At 38.8% G+C, this 26,845-nt stretch overlaps 1 protein-coding gene across 1 annotated transcript in view; it reads right to left on the reverse strand.

Moving 5' to 3' along the window:
- The window catches only part of MDGA2 (MAM domain containing glycosylphosphatidylinositol anchor 2), a 918,782-nt gene that overhangs the window by 16,326 nt on the left and 875,611 nt on the right, over positions 1-26,845 (reverse strand). The gene's annotated exons all lie outside the window — the stretch shown is intronic.

The raw sequence follows: 26,845 nt of genomic DNA on the forward strand, positions 1-26,845 counted from the left end.
AAGTACTTAATACTGTTATCCTCATGTTATAGATAAGAAAACTTAGAGTGATTCAGTAATTTGCCTTATATCATACAGCAAGAAAATAGTGGAGGCAGAATCTGAACCCATTGAGTTTTAAAATCTGATATCTTAATGCTAGGCAATCAGTATTTTAACAGATGCAATTTAAAAAGTCAGCTTTATTGAGGTATAATTTACATGCAATAAAATTCATTTTAAATGCACAAGTCAATAATATTTGATCAATATATATTACAGTGTAAGCATCAATTCAGTCAAGATACAAAACATGGCAGGCCTCAGCATCCCTCACTATCTCCTGGAGATTTCCCAAGTTCATGTCCATTGCGTCGGTGGTGCTATCCAGACATCTCATTTTCTGTTATCCCCTTCTTCTCCTGCCTTCAATCTTTCCCAGCATCAAGGCCTTTTCCAATGAGTCGGCTCTTCACATCAGATGGTCAAAGTATTGGAGCTTAAGCTTCAGCATCAGTCCTTCTAATGAATATTCAGAGTTGATTTCCTTTCAGATTGACTGGTTTGATCTCTTGCAGTCCAAGGGAATCTCAGGAGTCTTCTCATTGAAAGAATTGAAAGCATCAATTCTTCGTTGCTCAGCCTTCTTTATGGTCCAATTACCACATCCATACATGACTACTGGAAAAACCATGGCTTTGACTATATGGACCATTGCTGGCAAAGTGATGTCCCTACTTTTTAATACACTGTCTAGGTTTGTCATAGCTTTTCTTCCAAGAAGAAAGTGTCTTTTACTTTCATGGCTGTAGTCACCATCTGTAGTGATTCTGAAGCCTAAGAAAATAGAGTCTGTCACTGTTTCCATATTTCTTCCATCTATTTACCATGAAGTGATGGAACCCGATGCCATGATCTTATTTTTTGAATGCTGAGTTTTAAGTCAGCTTTTCACTCTCTTCTTTTACCTTCATCAAGAGGCTCTTTAGTTCCTCTTCACTTTCTGCTATTAGGGTGATATCATCTGCATATCTGAGGTGACTGATATTTCTCTTGGCAATCTTGATTCCAGATTGCACTTCAAAACAGCCTGGATTTTTTCATGATATCCTCTGCACAGAAGTTAAATAAGCAGGGTGACATATACAGCCTTGAAGTACTCCTTTTCCAATTTGGAACCAGTCTGTTGTTCTTTGTCCAGTTCTAACAGTTGCTTCTTGGCCTGCATACAGGTTTCTGAGGAGGCAGGTCAGGTGGTCTGGTATTCCCATCTCTAAGAATTTTCCAGTTTTTTGTGATCCACACAGTCAAAGGCTTTAACATAGTTCAATGAAGCAGAAGTAGATGTTTTTTTTAGAATTCCCTTGCTTTTTCAGTGATCCAATGGATGTTGGCAATTAGATCTCTGGTTCCTCTGCCTTTTCTAAATCTAGCTTATATATCTGGAAGTTCTCAGTTCACATACTGTTGAAGGCTTCCTTGAAGGATTTTGAGCACCACCTTGCTAGTGTGTGAGATGAGCACAGCTTATGTAAAATTATATGTTATAAAGTAATTTATCCTTCAGATTTTTAGAGCAATTTTGCCTAATTATTATTCATAAGACCACCTGTATTCATATTATACACAAATGAATAAATACAAACACCTAATTTTTAAACAATAAAAAATTGCACTCTTTACATCATAACTTTCACTTGCTAACTGGATGAGCTTGACATGGTCTCTTAATCTCTCTGCCTTAATTTCCTCATCTGGTAAATGATGGTGAGCGTAACTAGCATAAGTTTTTTGTGGAAATTGAAATTAGTTATAGTATATAAACCATAAATTGTCTCAAACATTATCTTCAGTATATTTTATCTATCAAGATATCAAATACTACCTCTCTATTTCTTTCTCAATGCAATAGATTACATCAGTATACATTTCTTAGTGTTGAACTATGAGTATACTACAGGAATAACTTTGTAATAGACTACTATTTTCTTATTAGGTTTGATTCAATTTGCTAGTATTGCCTTTAGAAGTAATGCATCTATATTTATATATAATAATATCCACTTTTCTTTCTTGTTTTTTCTTTCCATGTTGCATGTTCACTTTTTGCTTCAGAATCTATCATCTTCTATCTTTTTCCATCAGTGTAAGAAATAATCTCAGGCTTGTCCTTCATAGTACAGTACTGATTCGTTTTTCACAATTTGGATTCTATCCTTCTGCTCCTAATACCATCTTGATCCAGCTGTATTATTTCTGATGTTACATTCTTTTCTGATCTTATCAAATTCCCCTTTATTTTGGTCCTTTATCTAATTCCTTCTTTTCTTGTTCCACTGTTGTATCATTCTTATCGTTTTTTGTTTCATACATTTCATTTCACACTTTCTTGAAAATATAAATTGTCAGTAATTCTTCTTTGACAATATGTGCTTATTTTACTGTGTACATGTTAGCCTCTTTTTATACTGTGGGATCAAGCCTGATTTTCTCTCTCTTTCTCTCTTTTTTATCTTCTTCCTCTTTATTCTTCTTAAATAGTTCTAAGTAATCCTGTGGCATTTTCCCTAAAACCACTAATGGGCTTCTTTTATATGCACAGCATGGGTGTGGATTGTTAGCTCCTCCTCTAAAATTTAAAGCTATAGGCCAGGTGCATGTGAGGTTTCACTACTATATAATGATTCAACAATCGAGAATAAATGGAAAAGCATTTATACTTTCGAGCCTTTTAAGAGTTGAACTTTCTGGGGTTTTTCCCCTATACTCAGTGAGCTATTATAACAGGGAGTAGCTTTCTAAATTCATCTTCGCTAGACACCCAGTGAGGCTCAGTTTTTCTTGCTGGCTGGTGGTGGTCCCTTGTGCATCAGATACGCAATCGTATACCAAAAGGAAAAGTCACCACAGCACGTATTTCTGTGTGGTGTAATTGCATTCTATTTTTAAACATAAATCCACAATGGGGAGCGCTTCCAAGGAAATCATGCCCATATAAAAATAAACTGTGTTAAACATTAAAGTGATAATTTTTTGAACCTGTTTTCATTGGATGAACAAAGTGTTATGTAGCAAATACCTTTTGAAAATTACGTAGTGAAATAGTCTGTGTGGATTAAATAGGAAAGGACTGCTTGTCAATTCCATGGCCTGCCTCTAGCTATAACAATGATAACTGTGCTGAACTAAGACCATTTCTACTGATTTCTACTTAAACTGCATTGCTTTTCCAGAAAGGAAAGTATCAGTTCTCTTACGTTAATTTTTTTTTTTTTTTTTTGTATTTCTTAAATGTATCACTTTAGCTTTTTTACCCAGTAGAGGTCTTTCAATAGCTTGCATGTAAAAAAATGAAAGATGCTCCCCCTAAGCTACCAATTCAGTTCAAGTTGTTCCATACATTAAAAAATTACCACTGGATACTTTAGTTAATAAAGTACTAATGTAAATAGATGGCAGTGAGTGAAATAACATTTTATACAAAGTCTTATTTCTTTTGGTAGCATGGCCTGCTATTTTGATTGCAGTGAAGGAATCAATCCCATCACCAAATCAATACACAGAAATATCTCTTAAATGTTAATAAAATGATGATATCCTTTTTAGGTCTATTCATTTTAATTAGGCTAACCAAGCACTGTTTACCCTATGTCTTTTATAATTTACTTACATAAATACATACTTTTGAAATAATATACATATTAATAGATATGACTTACCACTACTATATCAATAATAATTATTATTATATCAAGATTTAATGTACTTTATCTCAGAGTATATGTTTTGCCTATGATCATGTTTACTTTTTTATTAACATTTTATTTTTACCTATGTAATATAAACTCAAACTTGGATTATTTCTATTTATATTTATTAAATATGTACTATGTGAAAAGACTTTTCTTAGGTCTAGACAGGCCAGGTTTGAATTATCCTAGATTTTGAATTAATTTTTGAATAGATTTTATGGCTAGATTTTATTTAAAAGCAAGTATTACTTTTGTTATAACAAAAAGACACTAGAAATATAATTGATTTAAATAAGTTCTTACAAATATAATGTAAATGTCTATTCCATTATCCAAATCAATAAAGACAAATTATTGATTCACTAGTCTATTTTAGAGCTGATGACAAAAAATACTATTAATAGACAAATGATAAATGGGAATTCAGTACCAGAAGTTACTTAAATTTATGTCCAGATCATCTTGGTCAACAAAGTGAGGGCTTGAGAAGCAGAATAAAGCTATTCAAGAGAAATTTGATTCAGCAAAGCTGATTCAGCCCATTTTTATAATATTATAGAAAGAAAATTCTGAAGTTAATATAATGGATTGTGTTAATACCCTTAAAAAGTAACTTTAAATGCTCAGAGGCAGTGTGTTTATGCTTTGGTAAGCACCAGATATCAACAGGTGTGAATTTAATCATCCCCAAGGATTTTCATACATTATGTAATGCATGAAACAAGTCTGAAGTTTGAAGTTAGTAAGCAAAACTGACTGTGGCTCAGATCATGAACTCCTTATTGCCAAATTCAGACTTAAATTGAAGAAAGTAGGGAAACCCACCAGACCATTCAAAATTCTCCAAGGCAGGCTTCAGCAATACGTGAACTGTGAACTCCCTGATGTTCAAGCTGGTTTTAGTGAAGGCAGAGGAACCAGAGATCAAATTGCCAACATCCACTGGATCACGGAAAAAGCAAGAGAGTTCCAGAAAAACATCTATTTCTGCTTTATTGACTATGCCAAAGCCTTTGACTGTGTGGATCACAATAAACTGTGGAAAATTCTGAAAGAGATGGGAATACCAGACCACTTGACCTGCCTCTTGAGAAATCTGTATGCAGGTCAGGAAGCAACAGTTAGAACTGGACATGGAACAACAGACTGGTTCCAAATAGGAAAAGGAGTACATCAAGGCTGTATATTGTCATTCTGTTTATTTAACTTCTATGCATGAGAAACGCTGGGCTGGAAGAAGCACAAGCTGGAGTCAAGATTGCTGGGAGAAATATCAATAACCTCAGATATGCAGATGACACCACCCTTATGGCAGAAAGTGAAGAGGAACTAAAAAGCCTCTTGATGAGAGTGAAAGAGGAGAGTGAAAAAGTTGGCTTAAAGCTCAACATTCAGAAAACGAAGATCATGGCATCCGGTCCCATCACTTCATGGGAAATAGATGGGGAAACAGTGGACACAGTGTCAGACTTTATATTTTGGGGCTTCAAAATCACTGCAGATGGTGATTGCAGCCATGAAATTAAAAGACGCTTACTCCTTGGAAGAAAAGTTATGACCAACCTAGATAGCATATTGAAAAGCACAGACATTACTTTGCCAACAAAGGTCCATCTAGTCAAGGCTATGGTTTTTCCAGTGGTCATTTACGGATGTGAGAGTTGGACTGTGAAGAAAGCTGAGTGCCAAAGAACTGATGCTTTTGAACTGTGGTTTTGGAGAAGACGCTTGAGAGTCCCTTGGACTGCAAGGAGATACAACCAGTCCATTCTGAAGGAGATCAGCCCTGGGTGTTCTTTGGAAGGAATGATGCTAAAGCTGAAACTCCAGTACTTTGGCCACCTCATGCAAAGAGCTGACTCATTGGAAAAGACTGATGCTGGGAGGGATTGGGGGCAGGAGGAGAAGGGGACAACAGAGGTTGAGATGGCTGGATGGCATCACTGACTCAATGGACATGAATCTGAGTGAACTCCAGGAGTTGGTGATGGACAGGGAGGCCAGGCGTGCTGCGATTCATGGGGTCGTAAAGAGTCAGACACTACTGAGTGACTGAACTGAACTGAACTAAACTGAAGCACAACTGTATTTTTCTTCTGAGTTTCCTATTTCTTATCTTTTGGTCACCAGTCTTTAAGAGTCAGAGGCCAGAGTTAGGACACATTTGTTTATCTCATGCTTAGGAATTGCAGTCAGAAAGACTAAACGACCTAAATGCTGTAATATCTCATGAGCTGTGACCTGAGTTTTGGAGTTCTTCTTGGTGCTATTCAATAACACAATCCTTATTTTAGTACTATTTCATAGAAACTGCAGTATAAAATATAATTTGCTTAAATATTATTTATAATTACTATTACTAAGTTCTCTTCCTTCATTAAGTCCTAAACATAACTTGCTTCTAATTATTTTACTATAAGTATTTTTTATATATTTTAGATAAGTAATTTAAATATATATCCTATAATGGGCATACTCTTTTAAAATAGATATTTGAATTTACCAAATTCATATAAATTAATCTCTAGCTTGCTTTACTGCAAAGCCTAGGGAATCACTTGCATATAAATTATGTTTTCATTCTAATCAGTAATACAGACTCATTAATTTGAGCTTCAAGATGTGCCAAAATCATCTAGCTCCAGGCAAGAGCTATGTCTATTGATAGGTAATTGGTAACCTCATTTGTATTATACACACAGACAAAATGGGAAATTATAAAATCATTATTTTCTGCCTGAATAGAAACAGCTGCATGCATTCATTATTATTTTTTAAAATATATAATTGAAATGATATCTTAAATTTTAAAAGTCAGTTTACTTTTGCCAGTCATTACCATGCCTTCTTGTATCCAGTTGAACCTCTATAGCAGTATCCAAAATTTTACTAAAACATAGCTTTCATAAGACTTTCTATTTCTGCAGTGTATGTCAGAGACCATTATAGATTTTGTCACTATTTGCTTCTAAAAAAGAACAGGACCCTATGGGGCCCTCCCAGGTACAAATCCTTTTCAAGTCCACCTTTTTTTATTTATAGGAACAAGGCTTCAGTGTCCTAGACCTTCTGGGTCTACCAAAGGGCAGATTCAAACAGTTGCTAATCTGAAAAGTGAAGAAAGGCAGAAGCAATGGAGGAACAGTCAAGAAACAGTAGTGCAATGATGGGGCAGGGCCCTGGGTCCTCCTGAAGAAATATACATAACAATATCTTTGAATTCTTCTGCAGGAACAAAGGCCACCACCCAAGTGGAGAATGCTAACACCAGGCTGAGCACAAGATTCCTGGAGCACCGCCTCATTACCTCACCACCAACCAATCAAAAGAAAGTCTCACACCCTGCAGTCCTCACCCCAAATTTTGCCTAAAAAACACTTCCTTGAAAACCTTCAGAGAGTTTGGGCTTTTTAGCTTGAGCTGTGCATTCTCCTTGTTTGTTCTGCAATAAACTTTTCTATGCTACAAACTGATATTTGGATTTGTTTGGCCTCCTTCTCTGTAGGGCGCATGAACTTGCTTGTATTCAGCAACACTTACCTCTTAGAGGATGGCTTACATTTCCTTTCTTCCTTAGAAACTTTACCTTAACTTTGCTATTCTAGATGTTCTCTCCCTTGTTCACCCATGGCATGGGCTTGTCATGTATTTTTGCTGTATATTATATCTTTTTATTTTTTATTTTATTTTATTTTTTTACTTTACAATACTGTATTGGTTTTGCCATACATTGACATGAATCCGCCACAGGTGTACATGTATATTACATCTTGACTTTCATTTTATTCAGCAATGTGTTATCCCAAATAACAAATTTTAATTTAAATTTCTCTAAACTAGGCACAAAGCATGTTGAACTCACCCTACTGACTAGAAATGAGTGAATCTAAGACCTAATGAGACCACAAAGGGCCCTGTAGGGCTCCTGGGCACAAAGTATTTCTGTGTCCCCCCATTTCTTTGATTATAGAAAACAGCCTTCATTCAGCCTCCATGTCCTTCCCTGAATTCCAGTGGGCAGATTCAAGCTGTTGTTAATCAGGGAGGGAGGGGATGTGAGACCAAGGAGAAATAAGCAGTGAAGAGCAGCCTTGAGGTAAGGTCCTGATTCCCCATTAAGGGATACACACAAAGATATCTTTGAGCTATTTCCAGATATTGAAACCCTTCCAGGGAAGAGAAATGAAGAATTACAAGCATGTAGACCCCAGACCAGTTAGACTGGAAGGTTGATGATACTGATTCCTACTTACACACCACAAACCCATCAGAAGAATGTTACTGTTGTTCAGCCACTAAGCTATGTCTGACTCTGCAACACTATGGACTGCAGCATGCCAGACTCCTCTGTTCTTCACTATCTCTTGGAGTTTGCTCAAACTCATGTTCATTGAGTCGGTGATGCTATCTAAACATCTCATCCTCTGCTGCCCCCTCCTCTTTTTGCCTTCAATCTTTCTCAGCATCAGAAGAATGCCCATGGACTAACTGAGGCAGGAGGTAGATGCTCTCCACCCCCAGGTTAAGGTGATAGGAAATCTATACCCTGTAGACCCAAAATCAAAGATGAGAATAGCAGGGAAACTAAGAAAGGAGACTGGCCCCTTCCCAACCACATATTTCTCATTTTCAAAGTCAGGAGACCTCCTCAATTACACATAAACAGAAAGTGTCCTTGGAGGTCAAAAGGGGAGAAATGCTAACTGATGTTAGTCTACCCATAGGTCTCTTCAGTAGAATCCATCTTGGTTAAGAGATTCAAGTGCACACATGTGAAGATCCTGTGATATAACCAAACATGGTTCAGGTAAATCAAAACCAGAAAAAATGTCCCATAGAAGGAATTCAAACTGAGGTAGGAGGTAGATGATTCCCACCAGGGTAAAGTGATAGGAGATTCATTTCCTACTGATTGAAACTCCAAGATGAGACTAGCAGGACAGCTAAGGGAGGAGGCTGAGTCCTGCCCAGACCACATATTTCTCGTTCTCAAAGTCAGGAGACCTCCCTGACCACATATGTGTGACAGCCTATCAGGCTGGCCACTACCCAGAAGCCCAGATTATAAACTTTGTAGTTGCTCAGGCACAAGGAATAAACTCCAAAATAAGGAGAATTACCATAGGACATAAACTCTATAGACAAAGGATCACTCCAAGTCCTGGCAACTGGTCTACTCTCATTCAAAAGCCCTTCTCTGGCCATTCTGGGTTGGGTGCCCTGCACAGGGTATCATGGGAGCCAGATATATTGTCAGAAATCGATGAGAGAGGAGAGGATGCTTGAAACCTCATAGGGATCAAAGGGAATCTAGGGGATGATCTGAACCCCTTCAGGTTAAAACCTCTTGGTAAATGTTTCCAGGACACTGTATTTCATTCTAGGAGCACTCTCTTGTTCTTGGTTGCAAGTTACTCAACATGGGAGGATCCCTCTCCAAGCCAGAAGAAACATCTCTGGAGTGTTTCCTTAAGAACTGGAAATTCTTAAATCAAAGAGTTAAAAAAGGAGGAACTTAAATTGTACTGTAGCAGTGCCTGGCCTTTGTATGAGTTGAGGAATGGAGAAAATGGCCTGAAAATGAGTCTCTAAATTATAAAACCATTCCGCAATTGGATCTTTATTGCTGCAGGATGGTAAAGTGGAGTGAGATTCCCTACTCTCAGGCCTTCATGGTCCTTTACCAAAATACTGCCCTACACAGCTCTTATAATTTAAAACCTGGAAAACCAGAAATCTCTCCTGACATTTTAGATGATCTCTTTCTAAGCTCTTCCATCTCTCCAGGGAGGAAACCTAGCTCTTCCTGTTCCTGACAATATCCCTACATCTCTGGAGCTGTCTACTTCTCCCAGTCCCTCCAACCGATCCCAAACTCAACCTCCCTATGTCCTTCCATACCATCTGTTACCCCAAGAAACAGAAGTTAGTCCTGCAGGGGTAAGTTACAGTGGGGCTTCCTATCACCCAGGATCAGGGAAATTATGCCCTCTTAAGGAAGTGACAAATGGCAAAGAGACAATTAGAGTACACATGACCTTCACTTTAACTGACTTAGCTCAATACAGACAGAAACCGGGTCAATTTTTGAAGACCCTAGTAAGTTTACTGAAGGGTTTCATGCCCTCACCCTGGTCTATGATTTAACTTGGAAGATGTTCAAGTAGCTCTGTCTACCTGTTACACCCCTGAGGAAAACAGAGAATCAGGACAGCAGCTAGGGGCATGCTGATCAGCTTGCCAGAGTCCAATCTGAACATTATGTTATGAGTGGAGATGTAGTCCTGAGTCAGGAACACTTTTGGAATCATAATTCTTGGGAGGGAACAGAAGTCAAGAAGCACATGATCCAGTGTATATTAGAAGGCATGAGAAAGTGTGTCGAAAAATGAGTTAACTACAAAAAGGTTAAAGGAGTGACCCAAGGGGGAAAAAAATCCAGCCATCTTTAATGGGTAGCTTGTGGAGGCATTTAGATAATATGCCAATATACTGCATTCAGGTCCCCCATTTCCAAAGGTCATTCTCTGCTGGGAGAGCATTTTATTAGCCAGTTTGCCACTCATATTGGGTGGAAACTCCCAAAGTTACAATATGGCCCACAAACACCCATGCCCCAGCTTTTAGATGTGGCCTTTAGGGTATTTAATAATGGAGACCAAGATCAGGAGAAAGAGAGAAACCAACAAGAGAAAAGACAGGACAGCGTTCATGTACAACTGATAACTATTGCTGTCAGCCATGCCTTGCAACCTCAGGACAACCCAATGGGGCCAATAAAGTCCATGTATCCATCTGGAGGTAAGACCAACAAGGGGGAATGCTGCTACTACAATGCATGTCAACCAGCCCCAGGGCCTGAGAGTGCCAGAAAAAGTCCCCTGGGCCATGCCCAGCCTGCAAAACAAACAGATCATTGGAAGAGGGACTGTCCTCAGTCTGGAAGGAGAAGTGGGGTGCCCACTCTGGAGATGGCCATGCTGAATGACTGAGGTGGCCCAGGGATTCTGGTGGCTCCTCCCAACCAGCTGCCTATTTTGATGGAAGAGCCCCGGGGAGTCCTTGACATGGCAGCTAAGAAAATCAATTTCTTAACTGATACAGGAGCTACTTCGTGTTAATTTTTCACATTGGGTCTCTCTCCTCTAAAAGCTGCACTGTGATTGGTATCAGTGGAAAATCTTGCACTCATTATTTCACTGGACCTCTCACTTGCCAATTTTAGCAGCAGTTGATCTCAACACCTTTCCAGTTGTGCCTCAGTGTCCTACCCCTCTCCTCGGGAGGGACCTTCTGAGTACCCTCGGGGCCATACTCAGGTTAGGAGGCCCCAAGCAGCCCCTTATTTTGACTCTGACTGAGCCAGACCAGGGCTTCCCAGGTGGCTAAGTGGTAAAGAAGCCTCCTGCCAATGCAGGAGCTGCAGGAGACCTGGGTTCAATCCCTGGGTAGGGAAGATCTCCTGGAGAAGGCAATGACAACCCACTCTAGTAACCTTGCCTGGAAAATCTCACGGACAGAGGAGCCTGGTAGGCTACAGTCCAGGGGGTTGCAGAGTCAGCCACGACAGGAACTGAGCATACATGCAGAAACCGCCTATCTTAATAAGAGACAATATCCTAAAAAGTCAAAAATGAAAAAGGGTTTACAGCACTTGGCAGGTAAATTCTGAAGGCCTCTTGGTGCCCTGCCAGTCTCCATACAATGCTCCTATTCCAGTTGTTGAGCCAAATGGGGTCTATAGAATGGTATAAGACCTCAGGGCAGTAAACAACACAGTAGTCCCTACACATTCCCTTGTGGACAATCCTTATGGCGTGTTAGCCCAAATCCCTGAGAATGTCAAACGGTTTACTGTACTTGATCTCAAGTATGCCTCCTTTTGTATCCCAGTTCATTCCTCACCACAACACTGTTTGTCCTCAAGTGGACTAATACCGACTCAGGCCAAATGCAACAATACACCGGGACAGTATTGCCTCAGGGAGTTGGGGACAGCACACACCTGTTCACTCAAGCCCTAGGAAAGGAACTAAGGGAAATAAACCTAAAAAGAGGTGCTCTTCTACAGTACACAGAAGATATATTAATATCTAGTCTCTCCATGGGGTCCTCAAATCAAAATACCATCGAAGGCCATGATTTCCTTAGGGCCCAGGGTTACAGAGTCTCTCAGAAAGAGGCACACATCTCAAAGCAACAAGTTAAATATCTGGGATATATTTTAAACCCCATAATAGACAGTTATCTCCAAAGAGAAAATAAGCTATATTAGGCCTAAGCGGCTCCAAAGACAAAGAAACATCTCTGTACCTTTTGGAGCATGGCAGGATTTTATAGAATTTGGATTCCAGGATTTGGGCTAATGGCTAAGCTCCTGTATGAAGCCACTAAAGGCCCAGATATAGAACTGTTACTTTGAAACAGGGAATAGGAACAGGCTTTTAACGATTTCAAGCAAGCTCTCAACAGAGTCCCTGTTTTGGGTCTTCCCAATTTGAGAAAGGCATTCACCTTGTATGTCACTGAAAAGCAAAGGACAGTTTTGGGGGTCCTTATACAGAAGCTAGGGGAAGCACCTCAGCCTATAGGATAATTTCCCAAGCAACTAGATAGACTCCCTGACCCTAGGTTGGCCTGCCTGCTTCCAGGTGGTAGCTGCCACATATCTATTGGTGGAAGAAGCGAATAAGCTTACCTTTGAACAGCTGCTGAAAGTCTAGACCCCTCATCAAGTGCAAGGGGTCTTAGTGACAAAAGGCTACCATGGGCTAACTGGAGGCCACCTTATCAAGTACCAGGCTTTGCTCCTTGACTTCCCAGAGCTAACCCTCAAAATTTGCCACACCCTTAACCAAGTTACCTTACTGCCTGCCAAAAGCTCAGAGCTAACATATTCTTGCCTCAAAACCCTTGACCAGGTCTATGCCTATAGGTCTGACCTAACAATCCAGGTCGTAGAAAACCAACAGTTCACTGATGGCAGCAGTTTTGTTAGAGATGGGGTCAGGAGGGCAGGGTATGCTATCATGAGCACTCATCGTGTCACAGAAGCAAAACCTTTGCCACCAATCACCTTGGCCCAAAGGCTTAACTGATAGATCTAACCCAAGTCTTAATCCTAGGGGAAGGATACATACACAGACTCAAAATATGCCTTCCTTGTTTTATGTACCCACATAGCTCTCTGGAAAGAGAGAGGACTTCTAAATGCAAGAAACATCCTTATAAAATATGAGACTGAGATCTTACATCTCACAGAAAGAATCCCAAAACTGAAACAGGTATTAGTCATTCACTGCCACAGCCACCAAAGGGGAAATTCTCAAAGTTCCCAAGGAAACCACAGGGCAGATGGGGAAGCAAAGGAAGCAGCCCTGATGCCCACAGCCAAAACGGTTCTAGCCCCATCTCTTACCCCTTCTAACATTATACTCGGGTACTTGACTTCCAAAGAGAACTGGGAAACAGATAGAGAGGGACTGAGGGAACGGATGGCTGGTGGCACATAGATCAGAAATTGCTCATAAGTCTCTGACCAATGAAAAATTGTTAAAGGGCTATAGAATTCTCTGGGGAGAGATGCAATGTTTATGATTGTTTTCCTACTTTTCACAGGGAAAGAGTTCCTAGAGACAATTAAAAGAGTCACTTAAGTCTGTGCCCTATGCATCACCCATAATCCAGGAGGCAATGTTAAGCCTCCTCCGCTTGTTAATCATGATGAGGGACTTACCCAGGAGAGAACTGGCAAATAGATTCCACTCAGATGCCCTCCTTTCAGGGCTTCACATACTTACTAGTCTTTAAAGACATTTTTACTGGATGAATAGAGGCCTTCCCTACTAGAACAGAGAAGACAAGTCAAGTAGATTTCAGTTGCTCTGCCACCTTCAGAGTGACAATGGACCTTCGTTTGTAGCAAAGGTCACACAACAGCTTTAGCAGGCTTTAGGAATTAAATTTACCACCTCCATTTGTCCTAGAGACCTCAGTCCTCAAGAAAAGATGAACAGACTAATCATACTCTAAAGAAAACCTTGGGCAAACTCTGGAAATATCAGTCATGCTATTGCCTGCTGCCAGTAGCCCTCTTAAAGGTCAGGGCAGCTCCTAAAACATCCATGAAATTGAGTCATTGTGAAATGATATAAGGAATGGAAGACCATTCCTTACTCTGGACATGCTGACCCAGAAACCCCGGCTCATCTTAAATATGTTATAAACCAAGGCCTGATTCAGAAGGTTCTACAAGCATATGGCAACAGAGTGCAGCCCTCTCCAGATGACAGTCCCAGGTTTTGTTGTTTTGTTGTTGTTCAGTCCCTAAATCTTGTCTGAGTCTTTGTGAGCCCCATGGCCTGTGGCCCACCAGGCTCATCTGTCCATGGGATTCTTCAGGCAAGAATACTGGAGTGTGTTGCCATTTCCTTCTCCAAGGGATCTTCTTGATCCAGAGATCAAATCTGTGTCTCTTGCATCAGCAGGCAGATTCTTTACGAGTCACCTGGGAAGCGAGCTTTCCTATACCTATTTCCCCTATCTACAAGTTGTGAACCAAAACTCCAAGACAAGAACTCAGTCAAAATAAGAGAGGAGGCTAGGTCCTTCTCAGACCACATATTTGTCATTCTAGAAATCAGGAGACTTCCCTAAATACAGAAGCACAGAAAGACCCCTTGGAGGTCAAAAGGGAAAAGATGCTACTGATGCCAGGCTACCCATAGGCCTCTTCAGTAGGATCCATCTTGGCTAAAAGATCCGAGTACACACATGGGTGGACCAAATATGGACTCTGAAGCAGGCAAATCAAAAAGACTGGCTAAAAAAATTAAAAAAAGAAAGTGATATACAATAAAAGAATTCAAACCACCATAAAGGTGGGACTCAGGGATTCTCTAAGTCTGCCTGTGTGTCTATCCACACACGTACAGTATTCTTTTCCTCCTAATAAATACTTGCTTCACTACTTTCTGTCTTTGTGGGAATTCTTTTCTGCAAAGCCAAGGGTCAGGGTCTTGTTACTGACCACTGGTCTGGTGGCTAGGATTCAGTGGTTTCACTGTAGCAACCTGGCTTCAGTCTCTGGCTGGAGAACTGAATCCCCACTTTGAGCTGCTGCAGGTAGAGGCCATCAAAAATCATGATTATGCCTTCTTTGAATAATTACTATAAAACTTCTCAATATCTTCCCCAAGTTGGGACATACAGTTTTGAGGGCATTAGCTTACTGTGGCTCCCTTTGCCTGGCAAAGTAATAAAGCTATCATTTTATGAATAAATGAGTGTTTAGTTGCTTGCTGCTAAGTCGCTTCAGTCATGTCCGACTCTGTGCAACCCCATAGATGGCAGTCCACCAGGCTCCCCCATCCCTGGGATTCTCCAGGCAACAACACTGGAGTTGGTTGCCATTTCCTTCTCCAATGCATGAAAGTGAAAAGTGAAAGTAAAGTTGCTGAGTCGTGTCCAATTCTTAGCGACCCCATGGACTGCAGCCCACCAGGCTCCTCCATCCATGGGATTTTCCAGGCAAGAGTACTGGAGCTTAGTCCTATCCAAATCTTTGTGACTCTATGGACTGTAACCCACTAGACTCCTCTGTCCATGGAATTCTCCAGGCAAGAATACTGGAGTGGGTTGCTATTTCCTTTTCCAGGGGATTTTCCCCACCCAGGAAGCTCCTCGATCTCCTCAATTGCAGGGATTTTTTCTTTTTTTTTTGCCATCTGAGCTACCAGGGAAGCCTTATCATTTTCTACTTCACCCAAAACTCTTGTCTCTAAGATTCATTAAGCACCAGTGTACAAAGAAGCTGAGCTTTCAGCATTACTAAGGATACAAATATTCATTACAATAAATTTATATTTTCAGTTAAATGTTTCAAAAAGTATACTGGATGAGAAACAAAAGCTTTCAACTTATTTGCTTACCATTAATTCAATTGATGAAATAATACTTTATTAATTATACTGAAAATGAGATGTACATTTGAAACACCAGATTTTCTCAGTCACATTGTTAATTTTGTTTAAACATCCTTCTACAATACCTTAAACATCCCCAAGAAAAAGAAATGAAAAAAGGCAAAATGGTTGTCTGACTAGGCCTTACAAATAGCTGAGACAAGAAGAGAAGCTAAAGGCAAAGGAGAAAAGGAAAGATATAAGCATATGAATGCAGAGTCGCAAAGAATAATAAGGAGAGATAAGAAAGCCTTCCTCAGTGATCAATGCAAAGAAATAAAGGAAAATAATAGAATGGGAAAGACTAGAGATCTCTTCAAGAAAATTAGAGATACCAAAGGAATATTTCATGCAAAGATGTGCTCAGCAAAGGACAGAAATGGTATGGACCTAACAGAAGCAGAAGACATTAAGAAGAGGTGACAAGAACACACAGAAGAACTGTACAAAAAAGATCTTCACAACCCAGATAATCACGATGGTGTGATCACTCACTTAGAGCCAGACATCCTGGAATGTGAAGTCAAGTGAGCCTTAGGAAGCATCACTGCAAACAAAACTAGTGGAGGTGATAGAATTCCAGTGGAGCTATTTCAAATCCTAAAAGATGATGCTGTGAAAGTGTTGTATGCAATATGCCAGCAAATCTGGAAAACTCAGCAGTGGCCACAGGACTGGAAAAGGTTAGTTTTCATTCCAATCCCAAAGAAAGGCAATGCCAAAGAATGCTCAAACTACCGCACAATTGCACTCATCTCACATGCTAGTAAAGTAATGCTCAAAATTCTCCAAGCCAGGCTTCAACAGTATGTGAACTGTGAACTTCCAGATGTTCAAGCTGGATTTTAAAAAGGCAGAGGAACCAGAACTAAAATTGCAACATTTACTGGATCATAGAAAAATCAAGAGAGTTCCAGAAAAACATCTATTTCTGGTTTATTGACTATGCCAAAGCCTTTGACTGCATGGATCACAAGAAACTGTGGAAAATTCTTTTTTTTTTTTTAATTTTTTTTAAATTTTTTTATTTCTTAAATTTTAAAATCTTTAATTCTTACATGTGTTCCCAAACATGAACCCCCCTCCCACCTCCCTCCCCATAACATCTCTGTGGGTCATCCCCATGCACCAGCCCCAAGCATGCTGTATCCTGCGTCAGACATAGACTGGCGATTCAATTCTTACATGATAGTATACATGTTAGAATGCCATTCTCCCAAATCATCCCACCCTCTCCCTCTCCCTCTGAGTTCAAAAGTCCGTTATGCACATCTGTGTCTTTTTTCCTGTTTTGCATACAGGGTCGTCATTGCCATCTTTCTAAATTCTTAAAGAGATGAGAATATCAGGCCACCTGATCTGCCTCCTGAGAAATCTGTATGCAGGTCAAGAAGCAACAGTTAGAACTAGACATGGAACAACAGACTGATTCCAAATTGGGAAAGGAGTACGTCAAGGCTGTATATTGTCACCCTGCTTATTTAACTTATATGCAGAATACATCATGCAAAATGCTGGGCTGGATAAAGCAAAAGCTGGAATCAAGACTTCCAGAAGAAATATCAGTAACCTGAGAATCGGAGATGACACCACCTTTGTGGTAGAGAGCGAAGAAAAACTAAAGAGCCTCTTAATGAAAGTGAAAGAGGAGAGTGACAAATTTGGCTTAAAACTTATCATTCCAAAAACTAAGATCGTGGCATCTGGTTCCATCATTTCATGGCAGATAGATGGGAAAACAATGGAAACACTGAGAGACTCTATTTTGGGGGCTCCAAAATCACTGCTGATGGTGACTGCAGCCATGACATTAAAAGACGCTTACTCCTTGGAAGAAAAGCTATGACCAAACTAGACAGTGTATTGAAAAGCAGAGACATTACTTTGCCAACCAAGGTCCATCTAGTCAAAGCTATGGTTTTTCCAGTAGTCATGTATGGCTGTGAGAGTTGGACTATAAAGCAAGCTGAGCACCGATGAACTGCTGCTGTTGAATTGTGGTTTGGTCAAGATTCTTGAGAGTCCCTTGGACTGTAAGGAGATACAAGCAGTCAATCATAAAGGAAATCAGTCCTGAATATTCATTGGAAGGACTGATGCTGAAGCTGAAACTCCAATACTTTGGCCATTGATTCAAGGAACCAACTCATTGGAAAAGATCCTGTTGCTGGGAAAGATTGAAGGCAGGAGGTGAAGGGAAGGGCAGAGGATGACGTGCTTGGATGGCATCACTGATGCTGCGGACATGTGTTTGAGTAGGCTCCGGAAGTTGGTGATGGACAGGGAGCCTGGTGTGTTGCACTCTGTGGGGTCTCAAAGAGTCCTACATGACTGAGTGACTGAACTGACTATACCTTGCCTGAGAGAATGTAGGGGAGCAGAATTTGCCACTCTAAAACATGTCTCCTTGGCATATTAATTGTTTTAAGCCTCTTATTTTCTGAAAATCAGCAGAAATGGGAAATTCTCTGAAAAGCAAGTAGGAGCTGCTGCTTGGTAAGAAACATGTACATTTATAAGGGAAATCTCCATCTGTAAGCCTGGGCATACATATGCATGCCTGCATGCATGCCAAGTCGCTTCAGTTGTGTAAGACTCTTTGAGACCTGAAGGACCAGAGCCCCCCAGGCTCCTCGGTGCATGGGATTCTCCAAGCAAGAATACTGCATTGTGTTGCCATTTCCTCCTCCAGGGGATGGATCTTCCTAACCCAGGGATTAACCCACACTTCTTAAATCTCCTGCATTGGCAGGTGTATTTTTACCACTAGAGACACCTGGTAAGCCCACATAAGAAAGAGGACAACCAAATCTATTGATTATAAAACTTCGTGTGATTTTTCTCCTGTTAATTTATCTCATGTCAATTTAATTCTTAGACCAGTCAGAACCCAGAAAGATAGAGGAAAATTTCTTCCTCCTCTGCAATACCATCACCAGTGAATAATTAAGTAGGAAGAAACTATATTTAGGGGTAACTGGTGGTTCATAATTGGAGACTTAAAAGGTAAATGTACTAGATGTTATATATAGTCTTATTGGAGAGTCTGTGACAAGGTTCTGTAATAATATTTTGATTATAAGTGGTAATAAATCAGGGTTAAATTCTATCCACCACCCCCTTAAAAGTACAGCTTAATTTAACAAAGCAATTTAGGGAATTAACGTCTTCTTTCTATCTCATTATTTCCTCACTGATGACACTGGCATTAGCAGTATTAACTATAAAGAAGACTTCGCTAAAAGCATTATCTAATTCTTAACAGAAAGAGTACTTTAATAACAATTATTAACAAATAGCCCACCGTTGGTAATTATTCTCTTGTATTTAACTGTAGAATATTAAACAACCTTATCTAGACTCTCAGCTACCTGAGAATTGTCTTTTGCAAGGGCCTTAATTCTGAGAAGTGGTCCAAATGCAAGTGTCTCAAAATTACACATTTATTTTGCTGAAGTACTTCTATAGTCTATGTAATTAAGACCCTAAAACAATAGCATCTTAATTTTTTTTTCCAGCCTCAAACTGTCTCTCACATGGTGTTTAACCCCAAAGGGGGGATAAAAAACTATGTGGGCAGATTTTCAGTTTGATGAATGTATTTGAAATATAAGCAAAAATGTCGATTTAAAATTACTGACAGAAGAAATATGATCTTTGCCTAAAACAAGAATACAAATCAAACTCCTAAAATCATGCAAAAGATTTTCACCTTTGTTTTCTTTGTATCTTGTATAAAAACATTTAAGTCTCCATTTAAAAATCTTTGAATGTCAGCATGGAGAAAGCTTTAATTCAGCTCTTGCTAAAGGATAAACTGAATATCATATTAAGAGAAACTTATCAAGAGTTTAATTTCAGATTCGTTAATTTTTTCAGATTCATTAAATTTTATTTTTACATTTTGTTAGATCTTCATAATGCAACATATCTGTATCACAATATTTAGGATGAAAACTCGAATTTTATTATCTAATGTATTATGCCCTATTATTATATTCAATTTTTATTGTACATGTTTTTTGGTTTTCTAAAAGTTCTAAGTGAAGATATTGCTAAGAGTATAGCAATATCTATATAGTATAGCAATATTTGGGCTTCCAAGGTGACACTAGTGGGAAGGAACCCACCTGCCAACGCAATAGACAGTAAGAAAGGCAAGTTCGATCCCTCAGTCAGGAAGATCCCCTGCAAGAAGGCATGGCTCCAATATTCCTGCCTGGAGAATCTCATGGACAGAGAAGTCTGGCAGGCTACAGTCCATACAGTCATACAGAGCCGGACATGACTTAAGTGACTTAGCACACATGCATGTAGCAATATCTATATTGCTTATAGGTACTGAGTCCTTTCACCAAGTACTGAGTACTTTCATACAGTTAAGTTTCCTTTTGAATTAACTGTTAAGAAATACGCAACACTTTTGTTTTAGTCTATGGTGAAGCTGCCATAAAACTTAAATTCACAATCAAGTTGTCAATGATTAACTCCTTTTTTTTCTCCAACCTATCCTATAAGGTCTTGGTGAAACTACTTTTCATTTTCAACCTAAACTCATACTTTCATTACCCTCATTTTGTCACTCTTCTAGAAGTTAGAAGTTAAAGTACCTGTTTGTATCATTTACAAAAATCTACTGAGCAATTTGTTTTTTCCAGAAGATCAAATATGAATAAATCATGCTTATTTCTCTCGAGGAGCTTATGGTCTATTAGGGGTCAGGGTAACAACAAACATGTGTACCAAACATGTGTACCAAGATGTGTACCAAGTATTATGAGAACAGAATGAGCAGGGATGATAGGGAAGAAGTTTAGCAGATGTCCTTGAGTTGGATTTTGAAGGAAGAATATGAGTTACCTAGATTATTAAAGAGAAGTGCTACTTCTACCATATGTTTTAAAAAAACATTCATTTACTTAATAAATATTGATGGAGAGGTCACTTAAACATTTACATTTGCAGAGTACCATGTGATGGGAAGAAACATTGTTTCTGCTCTCCGGAAACATACATTTCAAGTAGGATTAAAAAAAAAAAAAAAGAGAGAGAGAGCGGGAGAGAGTCTATAAAGAAGCCCTAGATACAACACAGATCAATTTGGAGAAATTCATGCAGAATTGGAATAAATGAGGGAGCCTCCCCAAGGAGAAGCCAGAGAAGCATGCATCCCTGAGGTCTTTATGTTATTAGTTTTAGAGAATGATCTTTACCCCCAGAAACTTGAGGCTAAAGAGACAGCAAGGAAAGTAGTTAGCAGACTAATTCGGTACAATACACAAGAAGCAATGGAGAGGGACTTTCCTGGTGGTCCAGTGGCTGAGACTATATGCTCCCAATGCAGGGGGCCAGGGTTTGATCCTTGGTCAGGGAACTAGATCCTACATGCCACAGCTCAGAGCCTGCATGCAGAAATGAAGTTCAAAGTTTCCTGTGTCACAACTAAGACCCAGTGCAGCCAAGTAAATAAATAAAGCATTTTCAAAAAGACGTGATGGAGAGTCAAACTGAACATTCTATACTAAAACACATTTAAAAAGGCTGAAGAATGACTTCTTCACCTCCAATCTCACCAGCTCTCTATATCCCTGATCAGTATTTCTTTTCATTTATCACTTTTAAAAAATGGCTTACTCGTTAAAATGCAACATTTGCATTTATTTTAAACAGAAAACAGAGACTGTTAGGAAGACAAATTTTGCATCTATTTGCTGTTTTTGCAACAAAGAATGAATCAGAAGCAGTTTTAATTGTTTTCATCCCAACTCAGTGGAAGAGACATGAGTATCTTTTTCAAGGCTGATCCCCCACTAGATTTTTAAATTCTCGTCTCTTCAAGAAACTTGTTTCATGCTGCTTTATTATCTCTAAACCTACCTTTTCTATTAACTTCTTTTCCTCTTATTCACAATCCCACCTCGTACAGTTCCACCTTGTACAATCCCATCTCACTCTGCTGTATCACTTCTTCCTCCCTCTCAGGATTCATGTGAATAGATTTCATTAGTGAACTCCTTTTCCTTACTTCCTATTTATTTCATAGTGAAAGTAGCTTTCTAGAGACACAACTGTATTGAACCATTGTTATCAAGTTCAATGACTATATTCGTAACTGTCTTTTGTATTTTTATATTTACATTCCTGGTATGGTTTGATGTTTATATTTCACATTCTTATTTCTAGAAATAAATGAAGTATATATTTTACTGATTTTTAATGAGTTTTTGTCATATCCAGTGAACTCATATGAGGTTCAATTTCTTTGCAAGAAAGTTAGAAATTTAGCTGATTAATCAAGAATCAAAATGCTTACTTGTGGTTTAGGACTGTTGAAATAATCTTATGTTATTACAAATAGTCAGATATTGTGTCATGTACCTATGAATCAACAGTTAGTTTAAAGGTGACACATTATAGCTCTCATTTATTTTTTTCTCAAATCAGTTTTGATGAAAACTTAACAAGAAACTGTAAAAGTGTGGCAGACAATCCTTAAGATGCCACCCAATGATTTCAACCTCCTAGGATTAACACTCATGTATCATTTCCTCCCCAGAATGTGAATTGGGATGATCAACTCAGTTGTAATAAATAGAAAAAGACAGAAGCGATGGGATGTCACTCCAGCGACTAGGTTATAACAAATGTTAGGTGTGTATTTACTCTCTCTCATGGATCACTTGCTTTGGAGGAAGTCTGCTGCCATGAGACAGTCTCAGAGAGATCTCCATATGGTGAAGAACTGAGAAAGGCCTCTGGCCAACAGACAGCAAGACATCAATATCCTTAGTCTAACACCTGTAAGGGAGTGAGACCTGCCAAAATCCTAAGAGGTGAGCTTAGAAGTGTATCATCCTCAAGTGAAGTCTTCGACTTAGGCTGCAGTCTTACCTGATTGCTTGTCTGCAACCTCATGACAGACCCAGAGCTACAAGCACTCAGCTAAGCCATACCTATACTCCTGACCCACAGAAAATGTGAGATCATCAATCTTTGTTGTTTTAAGCCACGAAACATGGGCAAATCTTATCATGCAGTAATAATAATAGATAAGCAATATAACATATTTGACTTTATTTCAAAGAGGAAACTTTAATAAATAACGAATAACTAACTGATCATCCACTTTTGTATTATTTAAAAAAACTGTGACTCTTTTCAACGATATATTGTCCATTAGTGCCAATCAAGAGAGCAAAGATTACTCATGGTTACTTAAGAAGTAATAATTGCAAGTATGTAATTAGAAATCCAGGACAAATCATTGTGAATCTTGTTTTCCAAAAGAATGGATAAAACTGAGACTATAGTTTGTAAAACCAGTGATGATAAATGCCCACGCCCCACCCCAAGTTAACAGATGAATGAACATCTTAGAATAATATTTGCAAAGAGGGAAGGTTTTAGATACAGGCAATATCTTTCTAATGAGGTAACTCACCTAACTGTCATTGATTGAGTAGTCAATGTCTGCGACAGATATTTTTGCCTAGATTTTAGCAGCTCGATTGTTCCTGCTGAGAGGGGACCCAAGTGATATACCTAATATCTGCAAACTTTAGCCCTCTGAGGAAGCAGAGAAATGGCACAGGTATCAAAATAGTAGATTTTTGAGAACATGGAAAAAATGGAGAACTGCCTTTTCTTTGAAATAATCAGAACAAAAATAGCAGAACAAGTTGGCATTCATTGACAATAAAGTGCATAAGAATAACAGTGATGAAGTTAAAAGTATATTGAAATTATCTTGAAACTCAGCATAAATATGCAAAACATTTGAGAGGGAATCGAAGGAAGCCAGCTTCACAAATAAGGTAAATGCATAGCTTGCTCAGTTAAAGTAATTCAAAATATTCATCTTGAAATTATTTTTTTAAAACCATTTTAAAATATGCCTGTTTCAAGGTATACTGGAAGAAAAGAAAAAAAAGTCCATGAAATATAGTCAAAATAGAGTATGTGAAATCATACCTGATTAAAGAGAAGAATTAGAGTTAAGCTAATCCTATACTGGTAATAAAATAGTAATCTCACAATAAATAATATGGTCTGGCAATTGTGTTGGGATTTATTCCCTTTCATAGTTTAGGCTGCAGTGAACCCATGACTATTCTCATAGCTTTTTAATTGCTTTTCCAGTCTGTATTATGTTTCTCAATAATTTTACCTATGCTTAGGAGATTTATTTCCCCAAATCATAGATGTCACTATACTTGTTGTCTGTACAAACTCTGTAGTAAGTTTTCCCTCACTGCAAAACAGCTAAGCTTCCAGGATATTCCAACAGTCTCCTTGCAGGTGAAGCAGGCAGACTACATGTCCAGCTTCCCAGATTAGTATATGACTTCACTACACATGGGTTCAATTCCTGAGTCAAGGAGATCCCCTAGAGGAGGCTAGGACAACCCACTCCAGTATTCCTGCCTGAAGAATCCCATGGACAGAGGAATCTGGTGGGCTACAGTCCATTGGGTACAAAGAGTTGGACATGACGGAGTGCAAACACACACTTACCAGTTATGATATGATCGGCATGGTAACTAATGTTCTCGGTATTTTATTTCATTATCTATAAAACAGGATGATATTTTTAATGAGTCTAAATGTCTATTGCAAAAATTAAGAGAAATAATCTATCACATGTTAGGAATAGTGTCCTGGTCCATTATGAGTATTTCATAAATATTAGCTATTACTTTATGATTGCTAATATTGCTCCTCTTTGAAATTCAAAGTAACCTAACATTATGAGTGTCTACCATCTGAGAGAAGATTTTATGTACATTATCTTATTTAACTTGAATTACAAGTCTTTTTTTTTAATTGATATTTTTTTAAAGATACTTTTGATGTGATCATTTTTTAGTCTTTATTGAACTTGTTGAAACATTGCTTCTGTTATTTATGTTCTGCTTTTTTGGCTGCTAGATATGTGGAATTACTAATTCCCTGACCAAGGATGGAGCACATACCAACTGCATTTAGAAGGCACAGTCTTAACCGCTGGACTGCCAGGGGAGCTCTGAAACTACAAATTTATGAAATAAGAATCACTATTCATATTTTAAAGATGAGGAGACCTAGATCCAGATATTTTAAGTGACTTCTGTACATTCTTACAAAGACTGAGTGCTACAACCAAATTCCCACACAGATTTCCTGACTTCATGTTGAGGACATTTTTTTTTTTTTCACTGCACAGGAGTTTACCGTTTCAAGTTTGTCACTAATTACTCCATTGTAAAGAATACTGGTTAATAATTTGGGTTATGAATTTGAAACCAGCATAAACAATTACTTGTAATTCATACAAATTCACAAAGTTTAAACTTTCTTAACTGTAAAAGACGGATAATGATGCTCATCTTTATAAACTTATTAAAAGGATTACTTCACTTACATAAGTGTAATAGCTGGTAATATGTGCACAAATATATTAATTTATAGGAAAATATTTATATTTTTAGAGGCTTCCTTGGTGGGTCAGTGATAATATATCCACCTGCAATGCAGGAGACACAGGTTCTATCCCTGGATTTGGGAAGATCCTCTGGAGAAGGAAATGGCAACCCACTCCAGTATTATTGCCTGGGAAATCCCAAGGACAGAGGAGCCTGAAGGGCTACAGTCCATAGTGTCTCAAAGAGTTGACCACGACCTAGTGACTAAAGAAAAACAGCAAATTTACATTTTTAGATTTGTTAAATTTATATTAAGATAATTAATATTTTCACATCCAAATTTTATTTTTTCATTACCAGACCCTAATCTTCCCTGCAAAGTCAAGTGAGCCTTAGGAAGCATCACTATGAACAAAGCTAGTGGAGGTGATGGAATTCCTGTTGAGCTATTTCAAACCCTAAAAGATGATGCTGTGAAAGTGCTGCACTCAATATGCCAGAAAATTTGGAAAAAGCAGTGGCCGCAGGACTGGAAAAGATCAGTTTTCATTTCAGTCCCAAAGAAATGCAATGCCAAAGAATGCTCAAACTACCACACAATTGCATTCATTTCACACGCTAACAAAGAAATGCCCCAAATTCTCCAAGCCAGGCTTCAACAGTACATGAATCAAGAACTTCCAGATGTTCAAGCTGGATTTAGAGAAGGCAGAGGAATGAGAGATGAAATTGCCAATATCTGTTGGATCACAGAATAAAGCAAGATAATTTGAGAAAAACATCTATTTCTGCTTCATTGACTATGCTAAAGACTTTGATTGTGTGGATCACAACAAACTGTGGAAAATTCTTTAAGAGATGGGAATACCAGAACACCTTACTTGCCTCCTGAGAAACCTGTATGCAGATCAAGAAGCAACAGTTAGAACCGGACATAGGACAACGGACTGGTTCCAAATTGGGAAAGGAATACATAATGGCTGCATATTGTCACCCTGCTTATTTAACTTATTCAGATTACATCATGCAAAATGCCGGGCTGGTTGAAACACAAGATGGAATCAAGATTGCCAGGAGAAATATCAATAACCTCAAATATGCAGATGAGATCACCCTAATTACAGAAAGCAAAGAAGAACTAAAGAGCCTCTTGATGAAAGTGAAAGAGGAGAGTGAAAAAGTTGGCTTAAAACTCAGTATTCAAAAAATGAAGATCATGGCATCTGGTCTCATCACTTATTGGCAAATAGATGGGAAAACAATGGAAACAGTGACAGACTTTATCTTCTTGGGCTCTGAAATCGCTGCAGATGGTGGAGTGCAGCCATGGAATCAAAACACAGTTGCTTCTTGGAAGAAAAGCTATGACAACACTAGGCAGCATATTAAAAAGCAGAGACATCACTTTGCCAACAAAGGTCCATATAGTCAAAGCGATGGTTTTCTTGTAGTCATGTATGAATGTGAGTGTTGGACCATAAAGAAACCTGAGTGCCAGAAAATTGATATTTTTGAATTGTGGTGTTGGAGAAGACTCTTGAAAGTCCCTTGGACTGCAAAGAGATCAAACCAGTCAATCCTAAAGGAAATCAGCCCTGACTATTCATTGGAAGGACTGATGCTGAAACTGAACTCCAACACTTTGGCAACCTCACGCAAAGAGTCAACTCATTAGAAAAGCCCCTGATGCTGGGAAAGACTGAAGGCAGGAAGAGAAGGGGACGGCAGAGGATGAGATGGTTACATGCCA

The sequence above is a fragment of the Budorcas taxicolor genome, chromosome 10 (assembly GCF_023091745.1).
Source record: "Budorcas taxicolor isolate Tak-1 chromosome 10, Takin1.1, whole genome shotgun sequence".
NCBI lineage: Eukaryota > Metazoa > Chordata > Mammalia > Artiodactyla > Bovidae > Budorcas > Budorcas taxicolor.